At 40.2% G+C, this 26210-nt stretch overlaps 1 protein-coding gene across 11 annotated transcripts in view; it reads left to right on the top strand.

The window, feature by feature from the left end:
- The window catches only part of HDAC9 (histone deacetylase 9), a 479210-nt gene that overhangs the window by 200615 nt on the left and 252385 nt on the right, over positions 1-26210 (top strand). The window lies entirely within an intron of this gene.

Here is a 26210-nt window from a genome sequence, read left to right as displayed (position 1 = left end):
GATTAGGGGTAAAAACTAATATTATTAGTAAATTATACCCTCATTTAGTAGTGGGATTATAAAGTGGTATTATTTTAATCAAAGCGATGGAGTCTCCTGCTATTACTTGTTCTGGTGAGAAGGAAGAAGCCCTCTGTGCTCATCAGATCCCAGATGAGATGGTGGCTTTTGAGGACCGTAACCTTAGGTTGCTGGTAAGCAAAATAACTTGTGTGAATTGTACATGGTGATTTCAGAGCACTGGCTGTTCAGTAGGTACTGCTCAGTTCACTAGAATGAAGACTTGTGTAGGTTGGGTGCTGGCCTGCTTCAAAGTGAACCCTGATACCGCCATAAGAGAAGGAAAAGGGGGAGAAAGGGCACAAAACCCAGAATTATTTGAATTGTTGTAACCATCCCATTGCCCCCAGCTGCAGACCCCTTAAAACAATATGGTTCGAGTCTAGATCATCACTTGTACATGGTTTGCTTTGTTCCTCCTTTAGTTCAGTGTGTCTGGGGGGCTTTCTAATGCTGGAATATTTTTTTTTCAGTTTAAAGTTTATAGACGAGCTGTAACCCAACTAAGAGAGGTCGTGTCACACCATGCCATCGAGAGGAACAGAGAAGGTTTGAAAGACCAGAGTTCTTTCAAGGTGGTGTCAAATATGTCTGAGCCGACTAAGAGAGGTCGTGTCACACCATGCCATCGAGAGGAACAGAGAAGGTTTGAAAGACCAGAGTTCTTTCAAGATGGTGTCAAATATGTCTGAGTGTGTTTGTGAGAGAGAGAGAGAGGGAAAAATCAATTGAGTAAAGTTGAAAAACTGCACCGATACATTTGGACCTCTACAAATGACATACCACTTGGTCATTCAGCAGATGTATGACTTTTCCAGTACTTATGGGCTCTCTATACGTCACGAAACCAAAGCGACAAAATATTGCAATGTGATAGTGCAAAAGTTGCAATATTAAATTAATACGATAAATCTTTTTGTCTTTGCTTATCTAACAAGTAATCCATTAAGCAATAGTAATTTTGAGGGATTTATGGCTTTAGTTGTTACATGCAATATCCATCGCAAATATAGTTTGAGTTAACATTGATCAAAGCACGCAGAAGCGCTCGGCTTGCACGGCTTCAGGAAGTATGTGTATTTGTACAAGGAGAGGAATATAATTCCTGCTCATTTCTGCCCAAGATTTCATGCTCAGTAGCCTTGCGCGCTTGAGTTGTTAGCACCATCAGTTATCTCTGCTGCTGTTAAATCAGGCAGGGTCTGCTCCTGAATTCAAGGCTTTTGGACACACCTGAACCTGAGATTTTTAACAAGGACTGGATTGGATGCACAGTATAATAGCTCAGAACATGGACCTTTAGTCTCTGAGGCTTTTTTTTAGTTAATATTTAGCTCTTTTCCTGATCTTTTGTCTATACCTCTTAGCTGTTAAATTTCTCAGCTTACAAAAACCTCTGTCTTAACAGCATAGTTGATAATATTATTTCATGTGGATAAGAGAGAAAACATTAAAATGCATGGCAGAGGGCAGCCGTGGCAGGAATTTGATTTTATACTCACCACCTCTTTTTGTCATCCCTTCTTGGCTGCACTCAGTGGCCACCCTTTGGAATATGGACTGGCCCCCGTGCAAGGTGACTCTGATGGTACAGGCTGGATACCTCTGGTCCTCCTGGATTTGAGCTAAGTTTTTGAAAGAGTGCTGGTCATAGCCTTGGAAATCAGCAGTAATGGCCTGTTGTCTGTCTCTGCTGAGCTATCACCTCCTAGAGTAGAATAATTGGTTCATTTCACTCCACAATCTTCAGATCTTACATGTTGGTGTCCAAATATTGATGATTTTCTGGGTACTGATGATCTCACTCACTTGAAAGAAAAGCGCTTTGGGAAGGCTCCAGCCTCCAAGCGATTAGACTGCTAGGAAATAAGAGATCTGGTTTAACTTATGGAAACTTTACCATAGAGCCTTTTCTTGGACTTCCCTGAATTGCACTGCTTTACACTGGCAGAAAAACTCAAGGGTTTTGGGGCATCATAGTAGTCACACAGTGGTCCTTTTACAAACAAATGTACTCCCCCCATCACAAAAGAAATAAGGTGAAAATGTTTATAATCTGGATAGCTTGGCCTAAAGGATGTGTTATGTGTGTAAGATTTATGTTAGTTATAAGGCCCCTGTGCAGTAAAAGAATAAAAAACCTTGGGGCATGCTGAAAGTTAAAATTGGCTAAATTTAATTAAGAAAAAAATAACTGTTAATTTCCCAAGATTAGTAAACATGCAAGTTCCGTCTTAATATGACTTTTTAGAATTAAAAAACCAGAATCTCCTGCCCATCAGATTTCAAATGAGTGAAAATGGCACTGAGATGAAAAGTCTAGCTATTTGGCATGCACAGTGGCACATTTCAGTGTTTAATGTTTGTTCCATTTTGAATGAGCTGTCCATAAATACTTTAATATATTTTTCTGCCGAGAGGCATCTGTCTTACACTGTAGAAGTCCTTATCACTTTATCTGTTTCACCTTCTTGACTGACAGTATCCTTGTTTCATATCGACCTTTCCCAAAGTTAAAATAGAGTGAGTCAACTTTTTTATTAATTTTTATTTCTATTGGCATTTTCCCCTTGTTCTTTCTCAACTCGCGCAAAGCTATGCATTTAATCATAACACCTTTGGAATTCTTGGACTCTCCCTTGGTGTAATGAAACCTGTAGTTGTGAGGGGAGAAATCACTAAATAAGAAAATCCAAAGACTTTAGAAAATAATTTGTAATTTGAAAAAAAAAATTGTATTTTATATATGCGGATTTTAGAATTCATTCAAATTACTTGGATTAATTGCCACAAAACAGGAACAGCTCTCTGTTATACTGTATTGCAGTGCTTCTTATGGCGTGTTTGCTTACTTGATAAAATGTATAGAAAACCTGTATGTCTATAGGTGGGTGCCAGTTCCTGTACGCTTTGCATTGTAACTTTGTCTCCTAAATAATGTGAAATGTTGATCAGTTATTCACAATGATATGAATAGATACCCAACTTGTCCAAAACCTAAAAATTTATTGATGTTCCAAAATTAATCTTAATTTCTGTCTGATGCCAGCTGGCAAAGCCTGGGATCAAATAGCTATTTGCTTTCAATTGCTTGTCTTTATACATGGAAAAATATTCAGAAAAAATTACCCTCTGATTTGAAATTTCATTTGTTTGTACTTAGGCCAAAAAGCAAAGACCATGCACATGCAAAGGCTTACGTAGTTTTACAAACTAAAAAATGGAAGCTTGAAATTAAGTATTATTCTTACTTATTATAGAAGGAACAAAATAATGCACTGATGTTCTTTGGTCTTTCAGGAAATCTTTTATCCTTAGAACAGAGGTCCCAGGGCACAGCTGAGCCTGAAGCCTCTGCAAAACTACAGATTCTTACTCATTTTTTCTGACACCTGTGCCTACGCTGCCATTGGTGTTGCTTGAGAAGTGAGAAAATTATATAGGTGGTTAGGCTCTAAGTAAGCCGAGGAGTAAATGGAAGGCTTATGTAAATGTAAACAGTAAATGTCCCTGTTTTGTTACTGCACTGTGATCACACCATTGGTGAGAGCCTCAGGACGTACACAGAGGCCATTGTGAGGAAGGGGCCATAGCTTATTCACTTTTCTAAATTCTTGATAAAGTTACAAATGAAATAATCTGTTATACATATTTAACACTGTGTGGACTTTCTCCTGAAAGCTGTTGAATATTCCAGTTCTGATCCAAGAAGGCAAGTACCCAGTGTTTAAAGCTCTGATGTTTAATGACCCATAAATTCTTCATCAATCTGAAATAGTATGTATTATGCCTGGACATCACTCCATAAATCTATTATACGGAAGAACTTTTGTTGACAGATTCTTAGAATGTAAGGTCAACAAAAAGGCCCTTATTTTTAAATAGTTAGGTGTAATTAAAAGACTGTATAATAATTTTTTAATAATTACTTCCTAAGAACACAGTTACTGTGGTAAAATAATGATGTCCTACACTTTTTGCTATCATAATAAATGTCACCAGATCTTTGACTCAAAAGACTGAAAAGTTGTGTGTGCTCATAAGTATTCAAGACTTCAAATTAATAAGGACTTTTTGCAGTGGCATTGCTAACTTGGTTGGATGTTCATCATCACCATGAACTTGACTGCAGCCCTTGAAAGTGGTTTTAAAAGTTACGTTCCTTAAAGCAGAGGCAAATGTTTTGAGGAAATACCTTTGGTAGGAGGGGAAATTAATTCCTGGTTTCCTGCTTACAAAGAATTTGGTGAAACTTTTGAGTGTTTAGGAAACAACAGGACTCACAAGTTTGTATGAGGTCTTACCTTGGATAGGCTAATTGTCTATCAACTCCCTTAAGTTATATGTTACCACTTATTTTCAACCATCTGTTAATGGGAAAGAACTAGTGAGTCTTTTCTTTCATTGACAATAACTGTTTCATTTTTATTACTCGGTTTATCAGTGTATTGGTTTTGCTTGTCTGTTAAAGTGACATTTTTGTACCAGATTAGAACAGAATTGTCATTGTAGCAATGGTCAAAAATAATGAGGCTTACTTGTAAACAAGTTTATCTTTGAGATTTTCCAGCTGGTGCAATGTGCTACTAACATTTATGGTTCAGAAGGAAATGACACTAAATATTTGTGAGGCTTGTGAAGGTGCCATTCAGCTGTCTGCTAAAATGTGGCTTCTTTTTTTTACTTCACGTTATTTTTGGCCAAAACATTTCAACCATTTTTGAGAAAGGAGCTAGACAAAAATAAACTATTCTGTCCTTGAAAAGTTCCATCAGTCTGCCTTATTCTAGAGCACGAAACTCTGGTGCTCTCTGTGCTTTAGAACAGGAACTTGGCATGTGATATTTGTGGCTGAAAGGCAACTTCTTACCTTCTCTCTGCAGATCTATTTTTGTTGGCCAAATTTAAATTGCAGATCAGGTTTTACCATTGTGTTGCTGATAAAATGTCAAGGTATTCTGTCTTCAACTGGCGTGTTGTGTTCTTGTCCCTTTTAGCGGTCTTGTTTCTCAAGGCAGGGCAGCTGAGAGTAGCCCTGGTGCAATTCCAGGTACCTGGGTTGAAGGCAGGAGCCCGTTGTATCCTCAACAGTCTTGCAGACCCCTCCACCTCCATCACCAGGCGTGGTAAGGATTAGGCTTTGATGAAAGACTAGTTGGGAACTGGAAGCATAAGGGAAAGAAGGGTTAAAATAAAGCTGAATGGAGCGGGGACCCACTGGTTGGTCAAAGAGACTGGGTCTGCATGACTTCTGAGAAGCCCGAGTATGGTGGGAGGGAGGGGACTGGGTGAAGGACAGGAGCTGGGAGCAGCCTGGATGGAAACGACAAAGAATGAATAAAGAACCTGAGAAGGGACAGAAGTGCAAGAAGCCAGTAGGAACAGGAACTGTGTTATCACATCACGTTTTCTTCCTATAGGACCTCTGCCTTATCTATGTCCAGAGTGGACGAAAGATGAAATGTTTCTATAACTTCATTGTTCCGTGCCTGGCTGCGGGCATTAATAACTTCACCCCATTTGTACCCTACTCAATATGCAAAATTTATTAATTTCTTCATGAGCTCACCTTTTGCAACTTTCCTAAGTATTAATAAATCCACACAACACCTTTTGTGAAATGTGGGAGGCTGTTGCTGTGTTATGGATGGGAAATAAAGCACAGAACATTTAGAATAATAACGTACCAAATATCTGTGAATTCACAGTGCCCTCATTAAATAGATAAGGGCTTAAGGTTTCAGCATGCTTACTTTATATAGTACTGTTATTTATGGTAGTGTTTGGGGGCTTAATGTTGCAGTCTGAATAGAGTTCTAGTAACATAATCAGTTAATATAAAAAAATGTTTAATTCATCTTATTGATCTTTAAAAAACCAAACATTTTTGCGAGGCAGAAGTTGATTTATCTTTATCCAGGGTGAAGTGAGCTTTACTACAGGCAAGGAATAATTATCTGAGCCTTCTGCCCTCCTTCATGAAAATGTTATATATGATTTCTCAGAGTCATAATATTTTCTTCCAACATATCACAGGTCTGAATTTTGCTAAAGAGCCTGGATGGAAACGACAAAGAATGAATAAAGAACCTGAGAAGGGACAGAAGTGCAAGAAGCCAGTAGGAACAGGAACTGTGTTATCACATCACGTTTTCTTCCTATAGGACCTCTGCCTTATCTATGTCCAGAGTGGACGAAAGATGAAATGTTTCTATAACTTCATTGTTCCGTGCCTGGCTGCGGGCATTAATAACTTCACCCCGTTTGTACCCTACTCAATATGCAAAATTTATTAATTTCTTCATGAGCTCACCTTTTGCAACTTTCCTAAGTATTAATAAATCCACACAACACCTTTTGTGAAATGTGGGAGGCTGTTGCTCTGTTATGGATGGGAAATAAAGCACAGAACATTTAGAATAACAACGTACCAAATATCTGTGAATTCACAGTGCCCTCATTAAATAGATAAGGGCTTAAGGTTTCAGCATGCTTACTTTATATAGTACTGTTATTTATGGTAGTGTTTGGGGGCTTAATGTTGCAGTCTGAATAGAGTTCTAGTAATATAATCAGTTAATATAAAAAAATGTTTAATTCATCTTATTGATCTTTAAAAAACCAAACATTTTTGCGAGGCAGAAGTTGATTTATCTTTATCCAGGGTGAAGTGAGCTTTACTACAGGCAAGGAATAATTATCTGAGCCTTCTGCCCTCCTTCATGAAAATGTTATATATGATTTCTCAGAGTCATAATATTTTCTTCCAACTTATCATAGGTCTGAATTTTGCTAAAGCCTGTTTAGGTAAGAATTGCTGAGAGCGAGTGACTGATACAAAATAAGGGCATAATATAATTATTCTAAGAAATGCTGTCAGTTCTTGTGAGCTATTTTTAGTGGTGGTTCTTTGTTTCCAGTGGCTTTTCTGCAACGTGCAAGCTGTTATTTTGCTGACTCACTGTTAGGATTTCAGAAAAACCCTGGAAACAAATAATACCCCTCTGTATTCATTAGCATGTGTTTTAGATTAACTTTGGATATATTATCAAAATGTCTATGGATATTTTACCTTTTAAGCCATAATTAGCTGGCAATAGCAATAAAATCACCTTAAAAGTGTTCTTTGAGCTCATGAAGATGGGGCAAAATTGGGAACTCGGGGTATGTCAGAATTAAGCTACTTGTGCAGGTGGTTACCAATCATATTCTTGTTCTAGGGAACATCTAGAACTTGTCTAAGGAGAGGAAGCATTCATTGTGCCGTGCAGTTTGGGGAAAACTTTGCACTTTGATTACAATGACCTCAGGCTTATCCCAAACCTGCTCCCTAGGGATAACAAAAGCTGCCCTTTCCTGTGGTTTTGGGGATGACCACTGTGTCTCTCAGTTTTTCTGCAAAAGTCTGGGAATTACAGAATTCCAGTCTCTCAGTGGCACTTCTTGGTGGCTTCTTAAGTTAGGACAAGAAAGAGAAGCAACAGCTGAAGTGTAGCATCTTGCCAGCTGACTCCAATAGCCACCTGGACAGAGCTGTAATGAACAGGGTGATGCTGAGATGGGATGGATGAGGGAGGAGGAGGAGGAAGCTGTAATGTTTCCCCTGGGAGTGTTTGGTGAAAACTTCCAAAGAGTCATGAGGAAATGATTTACTGTCAGCCTCTCTCCAGTTAATCAGCTCGGTTTTCAATGTAAGCCTGATTGTGTTCATAACCATACACAGTTCATGTCGCTCATAGTCATGAAAACTGAGATATGGCGCTTCACTGTAAGTGCGATTCTGACAGGTAGAAGAGTATTTTTCTTTATTGGAAGTTGTCTGCATTATAAAGATGTAGATCCTGTTCGTACATCTTAGTTAGAATCCCTGGTTAGTGGAAGCTGGTCCCTCTTGAGATCTTCCCCTGCTGCTCTGCAGTCACTTGCAGCAAGTTGGAGTGGAGGAACTGGGAGTGCTCAGTGCTCCTCTGGAACGCGCCGGGCTGACACCTCGCCGTGCATCTCTCCCCGAGGGCTGTGGCAAGTTCAGGCTTTCTCACAGCCAAAGCACTGGGTACATTTCGTCTCACACGTATAAATGTGTTAAGGAGGGGTAAGGGTAGAGAGAGGCGCATCCTGATTTTGCTTAGCTGTTCCTTTTTAAAAACTTCTGCTCTGTCTCCTTAGTTTCTGTCTAGGAAGCAGAACTGACCGATTTCTCACTGCCTTCAGCAATTATCTTCTCATGCAGAACACTGAAGCTTTGGGTTTATACGTGGCTTACCTAGAGCCAGGAATATACCCATTTCAATGGGCTTGTGTCAGTGGAAGCTCAGTGAAGTGTTTCTTATTGGTAATGCTTGGGTCAGGGATGACAAATCCATTCGCCGTTTCTCTGTTGTGGTCCCTGTTCAGAGCTGCTTTGCTTTCTGAATTAAAACGAGCCACGCAGTGAAGTTACCGGATTAAATTCACCCTTCTAAGCTCTGTGCTCACCTACTAAAAGAATTAACTGAATTTGGTGAAAATAAGATTAACCAAGTATTTCATTTGCTGATAAGTGGAAGAGCCTTGGCTCACTCTTTGCGTTTGCTCATCCTTAAAACATTTGCATTGACACAGGGATTCCCGTAACGGGAGGGACATAAGAATGGCTATTCCAGACAACGAGCCTGGAATCAATACACTATGGAAACCTACATCTGACTTAAGCAACAAATAAGCAATTTTGCAGTCCATATACTGAAGCATCTTCCTGACCCTTGGACTGTCTTTTGCAGGGTACCTTACATAGGTCAGCTTCATTTATGGGACATGCTAGTCTTTTAAAGTAAAGCTATCATACTGGTGTAGATTTTTTTGTAAGATGGAACCGGAATCATTAATGACTTGGGGGAATACATTCATACCTTTATACGCCATCTCATTAGATTTAATATCTTTCATTTTTCCAAGTCCCTGATTTTTGTAGTTTTAAAGGAAGTATTTAAAATGTCAGCGCCAATTTAAGTTCATGATATGAACTACAGTCATGATTCCTTATGATACCTACAGCTTCTGAGCTGCAGAGGAAGGGCAAGCGATATGGAGAGGAGGAAGCTCCATTTTGTTCTTTCATAGAATCATAGAGTCATAGAATTTCCCAGGCCGGAAGGGACCTCCAAAGGCCATCTAGTCCGACCCCCCCGCAGTCAGCAGGGACACCCCCAACTAGACCAGGTTGCCCAGGGCCTCGTCGAGCCTCTCCTTGAATATCTCCAGGGATGGGGCCTCAGCCACCTCCCTGGGCAACCTGTTCCAGTGCTCCACCACCCTCACAGTGAAGAACCCTCTCCTCATCTCCAGTCTAAATCTGTTCCCCTCCAGCTTGAAGCCGTTTCCCCTCGTCCTGTCACTACAGGCCTTTCTAAACAGGTTCTCCCCAGCCTTACTGTAGGCTCCCTTCAGGTACTGGAAGGCTGCTATTAGGTCTCCCCGGAGCCTCCTCTTCTCCAGGCTGAACAACCCCAGCTCCTTCAGCCTGTCCTCGTAGCAGAGGTGCTCCATCCCCCTGATCATCCTTGTGGCCCTCCTCTGGACCCTCTCCATCAGGTCTATATCCTTCTTATATTGAGGGCTCCAGACCTGCACACAATACTCCCTCCCTTTCACATTCAGGCAACTCCTACTAGGGACATAATCTAATTATTAGTTTATAAAGCTTTAGGAATATGCATTTATTTATTAATAGAAATAATAACCACAATAGTAATAGAAGTAATATTAAATTTGGACTTTATTACTTGTCCCCAGTTGACTAAGCCACAGGTGAGAAAGCTAGATAGAAGGACAGGAGAAAAGCACGGGTGGGTTGTGACTGGGAAGTCTTGTTTCGGAGCAGTGGTCTATTCCCAGAGCAGTAAGCAGTCCTTTCGTTAGCATCAGTTCCTTTTTGTGTACGTCTTGTTACACACTGCGGAATGGAAAGCCATTAAAGGCAAAAAGATAAGACGAGTTAGGAGATAGGTTTCATTAGCAGGGGAAAATGAGACGGGGAGTGGAGAGCAAGGAAGAGTGCAGAAAGTGATGTGGTGGAGGTGGGTAGAGATAACTGGTTAATACAGAGAGCAACCTCAACCTCTTTTGAGAGGGATGAGAAGACATTAAAGAAAAGCACAAATCATATTCTGTTGAGTTACAAACAGCAAACGGGCAAAAAAGAGTTAATTAAGTTACATCCCGGCAATAGAAAATCAAATGTGAGATGACATTTTGGCTGTGAGGCCCACTTTAGGCTGTTGAAAAGTAGTGGAGTACTAATCATGTTCTATTTTTTCCACAGCCTCAAGAAAACCTCATGGCTGCAGTGTCGCTGCTAATTTGCTTTTACATTTCATCACACGTTCGTTTTCTAAAGTTCATTGTATGTCTTCTCAAAGCTTTTGTTACATGTTTTTTACATTTTAAAGGTAGATAGTCGTGAAGGATGATTGACCCTTCTTTATACTATTAGTCTAACGGCTTACATCATGATTAAGTGTCTTAGCAGATTTAGGAGTCAATAGTCTGCCTCTGTAGAATTAATTCTATAAATTATTGGAATTTTACTGAAACAAATGCCGCTAACAAAGCTGAAAAGCTAAGTGGAAACACATGCTCTGAGCTTGCTGTTAGGTAGTTTGAGGGCATATCTCTGCTGATATGTTATCTCTTCGCTTTCATTTGGGTACAGGTTTGTTTTCCTTATTCCTTTAAAAATGAATGAGAGCAAGAAGGAAGTGGCCATACTGAGCCTGTATTGTTTCTACAAGGGTAGCTTATAAACAGATTATCAAAACAAACATTTGTGCCACTCTTCATTCCATGAATAGAGAGCTATCTGATAGTAGTCAGCATGGTGCATCTCGTAGGGAACTTGAATTTAATACCAGTGTTAGGCTTTCTGTAAGAAGATAGCCTATAAAACTGGAGTCCTGCTTTGCTGTGTCGACATGTCTGGAGCTCAGAATAAAATTGAGTTTCCTGCTTTAGCTGTAGTTTGGTCTTAAAATAACCTGAAGAAATTATAGTTCTGATTACAGAGAAAGTGAAGGACTTAAAACATTCTCCTAATAAAGCCACGGGATGACACAAGGCTTAGTCATCTGTAGTCTGTCTGTAACGGGCATTTTGGAGAGGGAAACAAGCCTTTGAAATTGGATAATTTGATTTGCAATCAGGCCTAATTATTTTAAGAACATAGAAAACCTTTGTTTTTGGCGAAAATAATCATCTGGAATCCAATTAGAGGAGAACAAGCCATTCTCAATATAATGGATACCACACAGCATCCATAGGAAAAATGATGTCTCATGAGAGAGCTATGAGAGCTATGTTTGAAATGGACTCCACCTCTCGTTTTTCTTATTGCCATTTCTGAAATAAACAATTGTGCTCAAAGGACACATCACCCTAAAGGATAAATAAAATGCTTGTGACTGAAAGTACATTCAAACCCAATCCATGATAGACAGTAATTTAGAAGTCCTAGGGAAGTCTTTCTATCATCTTCTGAGTATTATGTAGCTTTACAGCAGCGGAAAACACTTAAAGTAAATAACACCAGTAGAAAGTATGGCCATCCTCGTAAAAAATACAGATTTGAGAGCACCACTAGTGAACTGAAAAACAATGTATAATTTGTGATTAGGACAGTTTAAGTTAGCTGGTGTTCTTCAGCTCTTCTTTGGGGTTTCTTTTTGCGTGCTACAATTCTGGTGAATCTTTATAAATTACTGGTGGTATTTAAAGGCTTTGTCATTTAGCATATTGAGCTTATATATGAGTGTATGTAATACAGAGAAGCGAGGCAATGAACTGGTCAATCGATACTATTCTTGTAGATTCACCATGAGAGAAAGCTGGTGCCACTTGGTGCCTGTATAAGAATCAGAGAGCATCCAGTGTTGGTCTAAAGGCTTGTTGGCGGTATAGTTTTGCTGGAGGGGGGCCAAAGGCATACTGTATTATTTACACAGTGAATAAGCTTTCCTCATTTACTCTACTAAATGTGGATAATTATCACTCATTTTAGGTTTTTCTGCATAAATGACACAGATGTCCAGACAACATATTTATAGTTTCAACCCATCTGTGCTAATTTTTCTATAAATGTCCTTTTAGTGCAGCAATCATCCTGTTTTATCAACATTATCCGCAGTGTTGAACAACATGCAAAGATGTGACTAATATTCAGCCCTCATTAAAGAAAACATACCCACCCCCACCCCATCCCAGTGTCACGGCACAGTTGGAAATTTTTGGGAGTGTCTTGGTTGGCTTTGCTTTGGTGGGTTTCTGGGGCTGGCTTCCCCAAAACATCCAAGGCTAATACTGTGGTGCTGCTGGAGGGCAAGAGACAACCAATTTTCCCCCAGCCTTTGTTGGGAGGTGTTATGCAGCTACATGTATCTGGTTATCCATAAAGAAAGAACACACAGAAATATGTGTTTATTTCTTCTGAAATGAAGGACTTTGCTTTAGAGCCCTTAATTAGACCCCACCTCCCTGTACATTGCTGGGTGGAGTGAGATAGCTGAGTAGAGACTTGTAAGCCCTCAAACTGGGACCCAACTTTGTATGGTACCAACAGGAAAAGCAGGTAGTGTATGGGGACTGCTCTGCTGTCCTTTGCTTCTGAGGTGCTGTAGATGGTTGGCTTTTCTCTCTTCTCACTCTTCTCTTCTTGACACAACTCGCCACTGCAGAGGCAAGTTTGCATTGGAAAAGACAGTGCAGTGTTTAGTGTTAAGCCTTCTTGAAGTCTGTTTCAATAAATTGCCTCAAATTCATCAACCTTCCTCAGACTCAGCCATACAGATGATGTGTATATATAATTATTAGGATATTTATGTCGGAAGCAATTAATGGTCATTCAGAGAAAGTGTATTTCGAAATGAAATGACTTGGTCATTTATAATTTGTCCTGTCATGTCCCCCAGTTCCTGAAAGCCTCCACTGCAATTTACAGTTTAATGACCTGGAAAAAAAATATTTCCAGAAGCATGGCCATATTAAACAATAGGAGCAAAATAAAATAATCCAGAATCATAAACCAGCGAGGTATTTCCAGTCCCAACCTCAAAACCTTTTCTGTTAAATTAGCAAAAGCAATTGAGAAAATGGGGTCAAGACCTCCAAACTCAGTCTTATTTAAGAGCAAAACATTACAGCAATGGAAATTCTAAATAGGGTAGAGTTTAAAATGGAAACAGTGTTATCAAAATCTCAGGCTTCTGAATGTCCTCCTCCTTAAAGACGCACTGAAGTACTTAAAAGTAGTATTAAAGTACACTTTTCAAGAAAAGTACTATCAAGCTTCATATGGTAAATTTCTTCTGCTTCTGCAGGGTTTTAAGTTATTTGATGGATTATATCTACGAGCAGGTTCACTAGCACTAACTCCTGTTTCCTCAGGCAAGAGGAAACTGTATACGATAGAGTAGTTCAATCTGGTAAATAATGACTGCACATAAATGAAGCAGCAGCAAAGAAACCACTGATGTTTTTCCAGTTTCAGAACTAGGATTGTGCTCGCACGTTCCCAGCATGATCTGAGCGCTCCCAGAAGAGCTATACCTTATACCACCTTCCAACGGTCCCTCTGGAAATGGAAGATTGTAAAAATTCCTCCTCTAGACGTACAGGCAAGTGAACAGCTGATCTTGTTGAGGTAAAATAGCACATAAACTCTGTAGTTTCTCCATTACTTAAGATCCACATTTCAAAATTGCTTAGGCATGAAGGAACTGGTGTGAGAAGGAACTTCAGATTCTCGAAAGCACTTGGAAGGCCAATGGCTTGTGAGAGCTGACACTGGGCATCCAAGGTCTTTCTTAAGGGACTAAATGCTTTTAAAACCTTCCCCAAATTCTAATATATTACCTCTGTGATGTTGTGAGCGAGTTAAAAGTCTGACTTTGGAGAGTCCAACTTTTCCTCCTAGCTATTTGTATCCTGATAGGATTCCTGTGTGCTGGTGTTTGTGTACCAGTAAGGTAAGCAGCTTCTGCTCAATGTGAGCACTAGAAGCATCTTGCCAGAAGGGTAAAACTGCTTCTTCCTACTGTATCAAAAAAATCCTTTCTATCAAAAAGTTTTGGTCTGTAACGGGGTCAGATGAAATTAAAGTAGCCTTTCATTCTGTGTTATAGGAACTTCCTCTGAAGTTTCAGACTACCAGACTAGCAGGCTAAATTCAGCAGCAGGGATGCCTTCAATTAACTGTATCTGTTCTATTTGTAGTACAAAGGATATGAACGGCCTACATAGCTTAAAAGAAAGGAGGCTAAATAGAACTTAAAGAGGTACCCTGCATATAGCACTGTCAAAGGAAAGCAATGGGATCACTGCCAGTCAGCAGTTTAAGACCATAGCTAGTGCAAAGACTTGTATCGAATTTATACAGGTGTGCTGTCTAGTCAATAAGACACCCAGGAAGAATTTCTGTAGAAGAGGTTGCTCATAATGTAAAGGCCTCTGCTGAAAACAGTGGAAAAGTGAGCAATGCAAATGAGTTTTAGGCAGAATTAACAAGTTCATTTCAGAGGAATGCATGGTTAGCTCAGGGGATTGGTAATAATCTTGAGATCTTCATCTCTAGAGCACCAGTTTGAATTTAACCTGGTTGTTGCTGCCAATCAAAATACATTGTCCTTGCTATTGATCTCTGTGAACTGACTTTCCAGTATCCTTGGAAGAAAATCCAGAACCTGCATTTGGCACATTAAAAAAAATGAGATAAAAGAATTTGACATGAAAATAATTGGCATAAAAGAATTGAATGAGCATGGTGATTAACTTACTATTTACCTTCTGTAGACTGGCTCAGCTGGGCTTCTGGCAGAGAGCACGGGGAATATCATGTTCCTCGCCTCTCTCAACTAGCGTAGGTCTTCAAGTTGTAACGTGGCAGTGGAGGGAAGTAACTGTTGAGCTCTCAATAAAAGAAAAAGGAAAATGAAGGAAAGGAGTGGCTGGTATATTTTGTCATTTTAAAAATACCTGGAATCATCAAGAAGCGTGAAACCTCACTGCATTTCTCTATACAGTGGATTTGATCATCTCAGAATGTGCTACCTTACAGGGATGGCTGGGTTATGCTTCCATGAGATTGAAAGGACAGCTTTGGCATCCCAGCTACATTATTTACCCCACTCCGTTTATAGCAATCCATCTGCCTATCCCATCTACATTCACTGTTATTTACTTTCTGTAGGCAGTAGATGTGAGGAGACTTAATGAAGTATCCTACTCAAAACCCAAAGATGCTATGCTCAGAGAAGCAGTGGAACCGCCTTTCCCACTGTGGCTGGATTTGACTTGCAGTGACTTTACAAAATCCCCTTGAAAGCATCTCTAAATTTGACACTCTGGGGGGCTCTATACAGTGGATTTGATCATCTCAGAATGTGCTATCTTACAGGGCCAAACTCCTGAAGAATGAAATGGCTGGGTTATGCTTCCATGAGATTGAAAGGACAGCTTTGGCATCCCAGCTACATTATTTACCCCACTCCGTTTATAGCAATCCATCTGCCTATCCCATCTACATTCACTGTTATTTACTTTCTGTAGGCAGTAGATGTGAGGAGACTTAATGAAGTATCCTACTCAAAACCCAAAGATGCTATGCTCAGAGAAGCAGTGGAACCGCCTTTCCCACTGTGGCTGGATTTGACTTGCAGTGACTTTACAAAATCCCCTTGAAAGCATCTCTAAATTTGACACTCTGGGGGGCTCTATCCCTTTTCATATCAAGAGTGATATTAAAAAAAGGTTCCTTGGCTTCGAGTGACATTAATACTTAGTGTACTAAGCATATAGTACTTTGTATAGTACTGTCATCCAGCTTTCTTAAGAATGTGGCAGAAGTAATATCCCTTTTCATATCAAGAGTGATATTAAAACAAGGTTCCTTGGCTTCAAGTAGCATTAATACTTTGTGTACTGTTATATAGTACTGTCATCCACCTTTCTTAAGAATGTGGCAGAACTAACTTTTTAATGATGTTTGCTGGTGGTAAATCTAGATATGGAAGACATGGAAAGAAATTTATTTTCCATGGTCACTAGACCTCAGAAGGTCCAAAGAACAAGGAGAACTCTCGATTCAGAAAGCAGAGGAAAGGGTGGCGTGTAGTTAAAGTGAAAAATGAGACTGTAGATCCCAAGCTTTGAATTTGTTTCATATTGTTAGGAAATCACACACCAGCATTAGTGGTTTCATTTAATAAAGTTAATGAAATCCATTTAATAGTGCCAGAAAGTGGAGGGATTGTGGATTATGGTCTGTTTTGCTTTATCTATGTTAAAGGTGGCACAGATTGTGAAAGTTTCCATTTCAGCTAGTGGAGCTACCCTGTCATCTGGCTCTAGGCAACTAGATATTCACTGATGTCATTAGTTCAGACACATGATAAATATGTAGTAAATTTTCTGTGTATTCGGTAACTGAGTTAGGTAGGGTTTCATTCCAAGAAAGAATGAGCCAAGATCATATCAACTCTCTATCAGGAAAGGCAAACCACTTAGAATTTCTATTAAAACAGATTAGTATGACTACATTTAAAATAATTTTGCATAGGACAAATTTTGGGAGTATATTCCAAGCATAGTATCACAAAGGAAAACTAACATGGACTGTCTCGTTGGTAGGGAAACTCCCTCACGTATATTTTGTCCATAGAAGATGCTTACTCATTCCAACTAAAACAATAATCTTCAGTGGATTTTACTGGATTCAAGAGAAAAGGACTTCTCCCAAATTCTGTTTTTCACTAGATCTCTGTTTTTCAGAAGTGCAAGAGTTTCAATAGCAGGAGGAGGGGGGGATTACCTGTATCTGCTGAAAATGCGACCTCTTACTGTCAACATCTTGAGATGGAAAGCACTGATGCTGCGAACTTTCAAATTTCATCTGATAGAGACTAATTCTACAGATACTTGCCAGCTAAATTCTCACTAGAAAAAACAAGAACTTTGGCATCATACACTGCCAGACATTTCATTCTTAGAAACAAGACTGAGTGTGAGAACGTTTCATAACTTAATTCTGTGTATCAACTGTTATATCCACAGAGATCCTATAAATGTTTTATAAAAGCAGCATTGCTTCAGTTGTGTTACCAGTAGAATCCATCTCCTCTGGTATTTTTTTTAGTGGTAATGTTTGCTTTAGGAAAAAAAACCCTTAGTTTTTCAGCTGAGAATATTGGAAGGATTTAATTACATTCTAAATTAGTTCCAGAATAAATAATAATATTAAAGCAGAGTATATACTGAGATTTTAAAAATATTGGGTTGTGTTTCTCTGTATCACGTAGGAATTACTATTATTTTTAACCAATGTCAAAGATTTGCCCAAAGGAATAAATTAATATGTATTTCAATACATTTTCAAGGATCATGTAAATTAGATTTTCATCTAGATTAAGCACATCTAACTCCATATAAAAATTACCAAATTCTGAAAAGGACCCTAAAATATACTTCTTGGGTGATCTCGTCTCACCCTACTACACAATTCATTTCCCCCCAGTGAAGGGATTTCACTTAATCAGGTGAAGTATGAGTTTTACAAACTGCATCCTTGCCAAACTGACATCTCTGTGACGTCTGAATTATAGTCTCTGCTCAATTATTCTGAGCTTTCTGAATTCTTGTACTTTATTCCTTGATTTCAGATCATCTGCTTAGTCAAAGATTCTCTGTCACGTCTGTCTTTACCAGGGCCGTTGGTCGCCAGGCCTTGGGACGAAAAAATGATGATGGTTGATGCAAACGCCGACCCACTGTCAGTGGAGACACTTGTGGTCTATACATATTTAGGAACAAAAGTTTTGGAATTTGTTGTGGCAGGGAAAAGTACTGCCATACTAGGAAAATGCAGTTTATTTACTTGTTTTTGTAAACATCTGGCCAGTATAAAGTCTTTGGTAAAGCCACAGTCTCTGTGTGATGAGTTGTAGAGCTGTGGAGCTAACCTGCAGGTTTCATCTGCGGTGAATGTGCTCCATTTCAGAGCTCAGCTGGTTTTGTTCTTGGCTGCCGTGGGCTGAATCTGAACCTGCATCCAAGTACCGAGAGGACATCTGTCATTCCTCTGCTCACTTACTCTTCCTGCTTTCCCTGGGTGGGAAAGAGAAAAACCCGACAGGATAAACTGGAACACCGAGCTTGTGTTGATGGCCAGGAACTGAGAATTAGAAGCTGAGTGTGGGGAATGTGGCGGGGAGCTGGAGAACAGATGAGAGGAAAAAGCACTTTGGAAAAAACGAGCATTTGTGGTTCAATGTTTGATGTAGACTAACAGCCATAAAACTCCTTTTTTCCTATTCTTGACTGTCTACTTGAAGCTAGTGCCAATTTAGAACCTAATTGAATAACTGTATTCTATTTAAATTATACATTTATGCAGTCGATTAACATTTTTTCTTAAATTCTGCGGACCAGTTCAATTCTTATGAAATAAAAAAATAAGACAATTAGCAGAGTTGAGTACTTAGTAGCAATAGGCAAAAAGGCCAATGTATTGCATTAAATAAAATTATTACAGATGCCTCAAAATTCTGTTGAAGAAGAGGCTTTTAAAGGTCATCAATTAGATCCTGTCTGACTGAACAAACATTTTTGAGGGAGTAGATTGTCTCTGCAACAGTTTTCAACTGGCACTTGGTTGCTGGTAATATTTAGGATTTCTGCATTGCTCTGCGTGGTTTCCTGCTGAAGAACGTGGCCTCCTGGCCGGTGACAGAAAACCACCTGGGTGGGGAATCTTTATATTTCTTTAAGAGGTTTGTCTACTGGGGACCTTTCTGTGAATGTGTATGAATCTTTAGGGATAGCAATCCATCTTGAACTGATTTCAACTGTTCATTAACAATTTAGGCTGTAAATTAGAAGTCTGTGAGATTTAGTTTTCCACAGAGCACTAATTTCTTGATGTTGTGCATATTCTTTCTATATTTTCTTCCTGACAGAAAACAGAGGGGAATTAAGTGATGTTATACTTTGAGTCCTAATATGAGCTTCAGTTTCTTCTCCGTAAATCTGTTTATGGATGCTCACACTGGACATATTACAATGGGGGCACGTGCTGTTTGGATAGGTTTTCCACCTTTCTTTCTGCCTTATTGACAGGACGGAAAGCAAAAGCAGAAGCAATGAGGAATAAATCACTAGTCACAAGGGAAAAACTGTTATTTTGAAACTATATGACTGAGAGGAGCAAGGGTTAGATCTATGTCATATTTTCCATGATAATAAATATATGGAACTTTATAAGATGGTAAGATTTTATTAAAATATTAAAGAAAGTGTCACCTGTAAGAAGTGTGACAAGTATGGGACTGAGCTCTTGTAGGTTTAGGGCCGTGGTCTCTTTTCTTATGTTTCCTTTAGAGAGAACTGTCAAGATAAGGGCAGAAGAATGACATGTCCAAAAGATGCATCTCAGGAGGAGGGAGCCAGCCAGGATGGTTCTCGTTTTGTGCCTTTGAGGAAAGCCCTTAGGATCCTTTGGTGGACAGTGAGGTGGCCATAACGTGTCTGGTGCCAATCACACTCCAGATAGGTGAGGAAAAGCTCTGCAACTAGGGTTTTCAAGAGCAACCAACCATATGGTGCTCTTTGCCATACATAAACAAGGTTTCCCTGGGGAAATTAGCCTTAGAGGCGTTGTTATACCTGAATTTTCTTAGCTGTGACAGCGTTTTCTAGGAATTTTCTGTGTTTTTCTAGCTTTCTGTGTAGCTCTCTGTAGTCTCTCACCCTTTTACCAGCAGCTATCGGGAACATACAATCTTATTTTATTATAGGCACACATCACAGGACCATTCACACAGCCCACATTAAGAATGTTTGTAGTTTCTGCCTTTTTACTACCTTGAAATACAGAAATATCTTACAGAAAGCAATAGAGCTGTGTCAAAAGATTCCTGCTGTGCTCTGCAGTGACGTTCGGTGCTGGTGGCAGCTGATTTGTGCTGCTGGAGCCTTCCCACATGTTGAACACAGCCGTAATCTGTGCTTGTGCCAGAAATCATTGTTTCCCACCTGTACAGTATAATCTGCTCCTAATGCCTATGACCTATTTTTAAATCTTTGTCTTTGTAGCTGCTTATGTGCAGTATTTATAGAAACACCACTGAAATGGTCAGTAAGAGAAGTGCAGATAACAGCCGCGTAGCTCTACCCGTTTTGTGGTATATTCTTAAAATAACCAGTGGCACAGCTATTTGTTGTGCATACTTGCTACTCCCTGGAAGAAATCACATCTTTCAGCATTTCTTCACAAAGAGCTGTTGTGCTCTGAATTGTATATAGCTTCTACTGTCTCTTGCATACCTGTCTGAGCAGATGATACCTGCTGCTTGTCTTTACTTCCACCTTTACTACACTTTATGTGGTGGGAAAATGCTGTCTACGGCTGAAAGTGCTTATAAATTCAACAAGCCATGCAAAGGACATTCAGATTACGGACCATTATTTTAAGCTTTAAGAGGTTTTCGTGGTGGAGGTGATAGTAAGTTGCACACAAACCTACGCTGAAGTTCGTAAGACCCAGCTGTTTGCTAACAGCATAGCAAATATTAAAGCACAGCAGTTTAATCCGATGAGGGATTAATTGGTATCGTTTGAAAACCAAGTGATAATGGTGGTTTTCAGAAGGGAGACTGGCATTAGAGAAGACTTGTATATGCAGGATGCTGCACTTTAGCATTTCTGACCAACAAATTATGCAATTGTCACAAAAGCTGCTGAGGTATCGCAGCAGTAGATTGAACTGATAATTGAAAGGTGCAGTTGAAAACCCAGTGTTTCCAGAGACCACAAATTCTTATCAAGCCAAATAAAGTAGCCGTGAAATTTCCAGTGTTTCCAATCAGTTTGTAGTTTGTATATGCACAAATAGATACGCCTATAGAAGACAGAGGTTGCAAAATGTCCACGAGGGAGGTTGCACTCTCAGTGTGAATAAATACGGCGTCTGCCAGTCGATTTTTCACTGCCATTGCTCTGCTCTCTCCCTGCAGAGAGAGGGAGAGCAGAAGAGAGGCTTGGCCACGCGATAGACACCAGTCCTTTTCTCAGCCTGCAGAGTTGAGTTGCTTTCAGGCAACTGCTGTAGCCTTAAAGTACCAGGAGAGTGACTCCAAGCAGGATTCTTTGCTGAGAGCATGGGCCGGAGGGGGCAGGAGAAAGATTAGGAATTAACATAAAAGGCACAGATTTTCTTCAAATGCCTTTTATCTCTTTAAATACTATAAAAAATTGCAGATCTTTGTGCATCTGTTTGACTGAAGGCCTGCCCCATTTTTACATGAGATGGGGCTAAACGCATGACTTCACTCTGTGCCTTTTCACCCATTTAAGTTTTTCTTTCTGAATAAATCATCTGCCTTATGAGAATGTGCTTCTCACGGTAGAATCACAGATCAGCAAAATAGTGTGAAATGGCTATTGGACTAAGAGAGGTGCTGTACTAGTGAGTGCTCTGGTAAGGGTTAAGAGACAGCTGAAGTCAGCCAAAAGGTGTGAGCAAAATCTGTAGGAATTTCGAGTGAAAGGAATATGTATTTACTTGTGATTCTTAGGTGATCTTTAGGTTGAAGAGAGACTTAAAACTCACTGTCCTTTAAAACGTTTGTCACATCCGGTGAGACACTGGAACAGGTTGCCCTGTTGTGGATGCCATCCCTGGAGGGGTTCAAGGCCAGGCTGGATGGGGATTTGGGCAACCTGGTCTTGTGGGAGGTGTCCCTGCCCAGGGCAGGGGGCTTGGAACTAGATGATCTTTAAGGTCCCTTCCAACCCAAACCATTCTATAGTTCCGTGGTACTGGCAACTGGCACATCAGTATAGAGAAACAGCTGGCAGACATGGATTATTTAGTGCAGTTTACCCAAACTTCAGAGTCTACTGTTGAGATTCAGTAAAGCCATCGGCCTTACACCAGCAGTTTGTAGTCCTTTTCTGTTGCACTGTCTTAACAAATTCTGGGAAGTTCTCATGCTCTGTCCCTTCTTCTCCAGCCCACTTAGAGGCACTCCCACTATGTGCCCCTTATGCATCACAAAGAAAGAAATAATTTCAGTTATTCCCCTGTCTTACCCTGCATGCTGGTGCCATGAAGCCAGCTGTAAGGAGGAATCTACTGGGAGAGGACCCCAACCAGCGTTAGAAAGACCAAGAGCATGACTTCCACTGCTCTGTCCTTACCCAACTGTTCCTGTTCTGTACTGTGCCAACTCCTCCAGTGGGGAACAGCAGAAAAGGGAGCACAGCAGGGAAATTGGTGTTTGCCGTAGGGGAAGCAGAGGTTTGTCTGGCAATGAGGCAACAACATGAGTGCAGACCCCACCTCCTCACCCCATTACCCCCAGTACGCAACCCCAGTGGCAGCCAGCCTTAGCAAAGCAGTTTAGCAGCCCTGTGGCTTCCTGAGATTTCTTGCCAGATGGTTTTCTTTACTTAGACTGAAACTAGCTAAAGACCATTAGCTTCATCTTGGTGGCTCTGTCTTTGATGGGCTGGAAGAGCGGCCACTGAAATTGCTGGGAGGTTGCTACTGGGAGTTGTCAACATCAGTTATCTTGGGCTATTTTTTGATCTCAAGTGGTGTTCCTGTGCTGTAAGAGTTCTGCCTAGCGTGAGAGTGGTTTTATCACTGCTGAATGAAGGCTGTTCCCAAGGCACTAGGCTACTCAACTGGACAAGTTTTAAAATAGTATTCATATGGTGTTAATTGGCTTAATTGTATTAAATACAGGTTTATGATTTACTAGCTAAGTGGGGGATGCAGGATTCATAGTCATCCCTGAAGAAATAATTCCCTGTGCTTGCTGCTTACACAGCTCCTGCTTGTTTCATGGTGCTCACACTCACTTCCTAAGGGCTCTGATAATACATACTGGTTTATTAAAGCAATCGGGGCTATCACTGAGTGTATCTCACACGACTATCATTAAGACTCACACCACACGTACTCAGAGTGACTTCCAGCCAGTGTCTTGTCTCCTTCTCTGAAAGAAGAGTGAGGGCCTCCTCCTTTCCCCCGGGGAGAGGACTGTGACAGCAGATCTGTTATGGCCTGCACCCTGCTTGGGGGGCTGGCAGGAGCCCCCAGGAGAGGAGATGTGGGGCTTGAGGCACAGTGGGAAGCAGCTTAGCTCCCCGAAGTGTAAATGTGAGCTCTTCTCAGATTCAGGAGTAGTGGTTGTACCAGAGCCATTTTTCTCCAGCTTTCCATACTAACCATTAACTGAAACATTATATAAGGAGAGATACCCTCTTTTTTTTTTAGTATGTTCAAATGGTTCTTTGTTTTGCAGCTCTTAGTGTGGCCTTACAGTGTCAGTTTCTTAATCCAGCTCTCTTTATATGTATATAAAGTTCCAATAAGACCGATGTTACTTTTTTCTTGGTTGCTCTTCCTTTTTGAGCTTGATTGTTTTACAGGAGCAGTCCCCAATGCTTCTGTGGCTTTCAACTGAATTGTGTCTGTTTGTGGCATGTTTTAATAGTGAAATAAAATAAAAAGGATTAAAATTAATATAAGTACAAAATTACATGTAGATACATAAAATATAAATATATATGTAACAACATTTCAAGAATTTCACCTTTAAGGATACTTTCCAAATGATACTACTTCCAAGTCGATTGTTCATTTTAGCGGCATACACCATACAGAGGTGTGGTGGAGTTTTATGTTATGGCAAAAAAAGGATACTACTTCCAAGTCGATTGTTCATTTTAATGGCCTGCAGAGGTGTGGTGGAGTTTTGTGTTATGGCAAAAAAAATTGTTTTGAGAAGAAACCTTCCTAGGTTTGTGTTTTTATTTTATTCTTCTATGGCGGTGCAAGCTACAGATTCCAAAAAAGCCCAAGAAAGTGGTTAAGAACCTACTATGCTAGTAAATCCAGGTATTTGGATGCATTAATCATTTTCCTCAGCAGCCCCAGGAGCGTGTTGATACTGCTGTACTCGGGAGACTGTGGTCAGTCCCCGGTGCCCAAGGTCGGGCTGAGGACTGGAACCGCAGTCATTTAGCAGGAAGTTTATACTGGTTCAGGCTGTGCCTTGGAATATTGGGAAGCCTACTGTGGGAAAGGAAACCGTGGGGAAGGGATGAGAAGAGCCCCGCGTGCCCGTGCCAACATACACCACTGGCTCAGTGACCCGACCAGTACAGTTTCACAGCAGGAGGTGCCAACGGAGGTAACATCAAGAGTAGTACTTGGAGGTGATGGTGAAGAGCTCATAAAGACCACGGGAGGGAAGCAGAACCCACAGTATATGTTCAAAACACACCAAAAACCCCCGCTGCATTTCACTACATAATCTCCTTAAATATGGCTGTGTTTGGGTTTTCTCTTCCTGCAGTTCCTTTGCTCTTTTTGCCGTCTGTGCTGTGGTTCTCCCTATTCTTTCAGGAGGTTTATATTTACTTATTTTTTGCTGTAAATATTGCCCTATGAAATAGGACACAGGTGGTTTAGTTTGAGCAGAAAATCTTTCACGATAAGACGAGTAATAACTGTTCACAGGGTGAATTTGTGGGGAGTGGATTCCCTTCACTCTGCCTTTTTTTTTTAAAGTACACTATATTATCTTGAAATTACTTTAACGTGGAGTCAGCTGTATTATGGGAAGGAAGAATTGCTTGTAATCCGATGTGACAATAATAGCTGAACAGACAATCATTTATCATGAAATCATTTCAGATCTGTTTCTTGGAAGAAGGTCAGTTTTGACATTTATTTATGAACGGTAAATTGGAAGCTGTTTATAGTGTAATATAATTATCTCCATTTATTCATTTTGTCTTAAACAGCTTTTTACTTTCTTCTCTCCAGCAAGTTCATGGTAGGACCACTACCTCTTGAAAGGCTAACTGCATATGTGCACGTCTTTGAAGGCTTAGGGTTTTTTTGTCTCCTCTGGAAACACCACTTTAGATACATTATAGATGTATCTATAGATGTCTTGCTTTCTTGAGAAATGTTTGTGTCTTTCTACCCTTTGTTAATCTGATTCTCATTTAGAAACAGGAACTGTGAAATGTGCTGGGGAATAAATAGATCTCTTCTAAATAGACATTGTCAAGGAAGAGCAAAGGAAGTGAATTGTGCAAATTCTTAGAACCGAGTAACGTTTATTTCAGAAAAAGACATTTTTCTCAGGTCGCAATGGCTTTTGCTTTACAAGTAAGTTAGTTTTTCTCTCTCTTTGCAATAATGGTAACAGGGAAGCTTGTGGTGGCAGTTTCTGCAGATGGGAGGTTGCAGAAGGTAGCTATTTGAGTGTATCCACCAGCTTGATAGAAAAATTGGAAAAGCTGGCAGGGTTTTAAGCCTGGGTGGGTACTGCATTGAAGCTTGTGTCGTGTGAGCCTGCCTGGCGTTATCGGGATAATCTCATTGCTGTAGCAGTGTTGGGAACTCGGAAACACGTGGAACTGAGCACACATATGGGGAAAACATGCCCTGTGAGGTCTCAGCAGAGACCTTTATTTAAAGGGCTGGAAAGTTTAGTGGGTAATTTTCCATCTAGTCTCCCCCTTTCGTTTGAGGGAAAGATGATCAACAGGTCCAGACTGCAAAGGCAGAAGATGGCTCTGAAGAGGGTTGATGTCACTCTGAGATCTCAGAAATAATTGAAGTGAGGACAAGTTCTCTACCTGCCATGCTCTGGAGTGGTTCCATGTGGGTAACCGTTTCTCAGGAACCAAATTCTGAAGATCTTTTGTGTAGCTTGCACACAAGTGCTTTCTTAGGACATTTGGGCTGTAGCAGATAACTGTGTCTTGAGCTGCAGGATTTTCACTCACTTCTGGGAGTTTGGAGTCTTTAGCCAGGTTTGAGTGATTGGCGAGATTTTGTGTCTCCAGATTGCTGCGGAAGGCCATAATTGGATGAAAGTTATAAGGTGCTGTTTCAGTGGGTTTTATTGAAGGTTTGAATGGCAGAAGGGATGAAGTTTACTGATCTATTTATTTATTTATTTCATTTACTGTGGTATTGAACTCTGTATCTGGATATGTATGTTGTCTCCTGTGGCTGGTGTATGAGAATCAAAAGCTGAATGTCCTGTTGTCGGATGTAATTTCCAGTCAAAAATTACACTTTTCAATAAGTTAAATTTCAA

The sequence above is a fragment of the Calidris pugnax genome, unplaced genomic scaffold (genome assembly GCF_001431845.1).
Source record: "Calidris pugnax isolate Ruff unplaced genomic scaffold, ASM143184v1 scaffold11, whole genome shotgun sequence".
Taxonomy (NCBI): domain Eukaryota; kingdom Metazoa; phylum Chordata; class Aves; order Charadriiformes; family Scolopacidae; genus Calidris; species Calidris pugnax.
The sequence above is the reverse complement of the archived record's forward strand: the minus strand, read 5'-3'. Positions and strand labels throughout refer to the sequence as shown.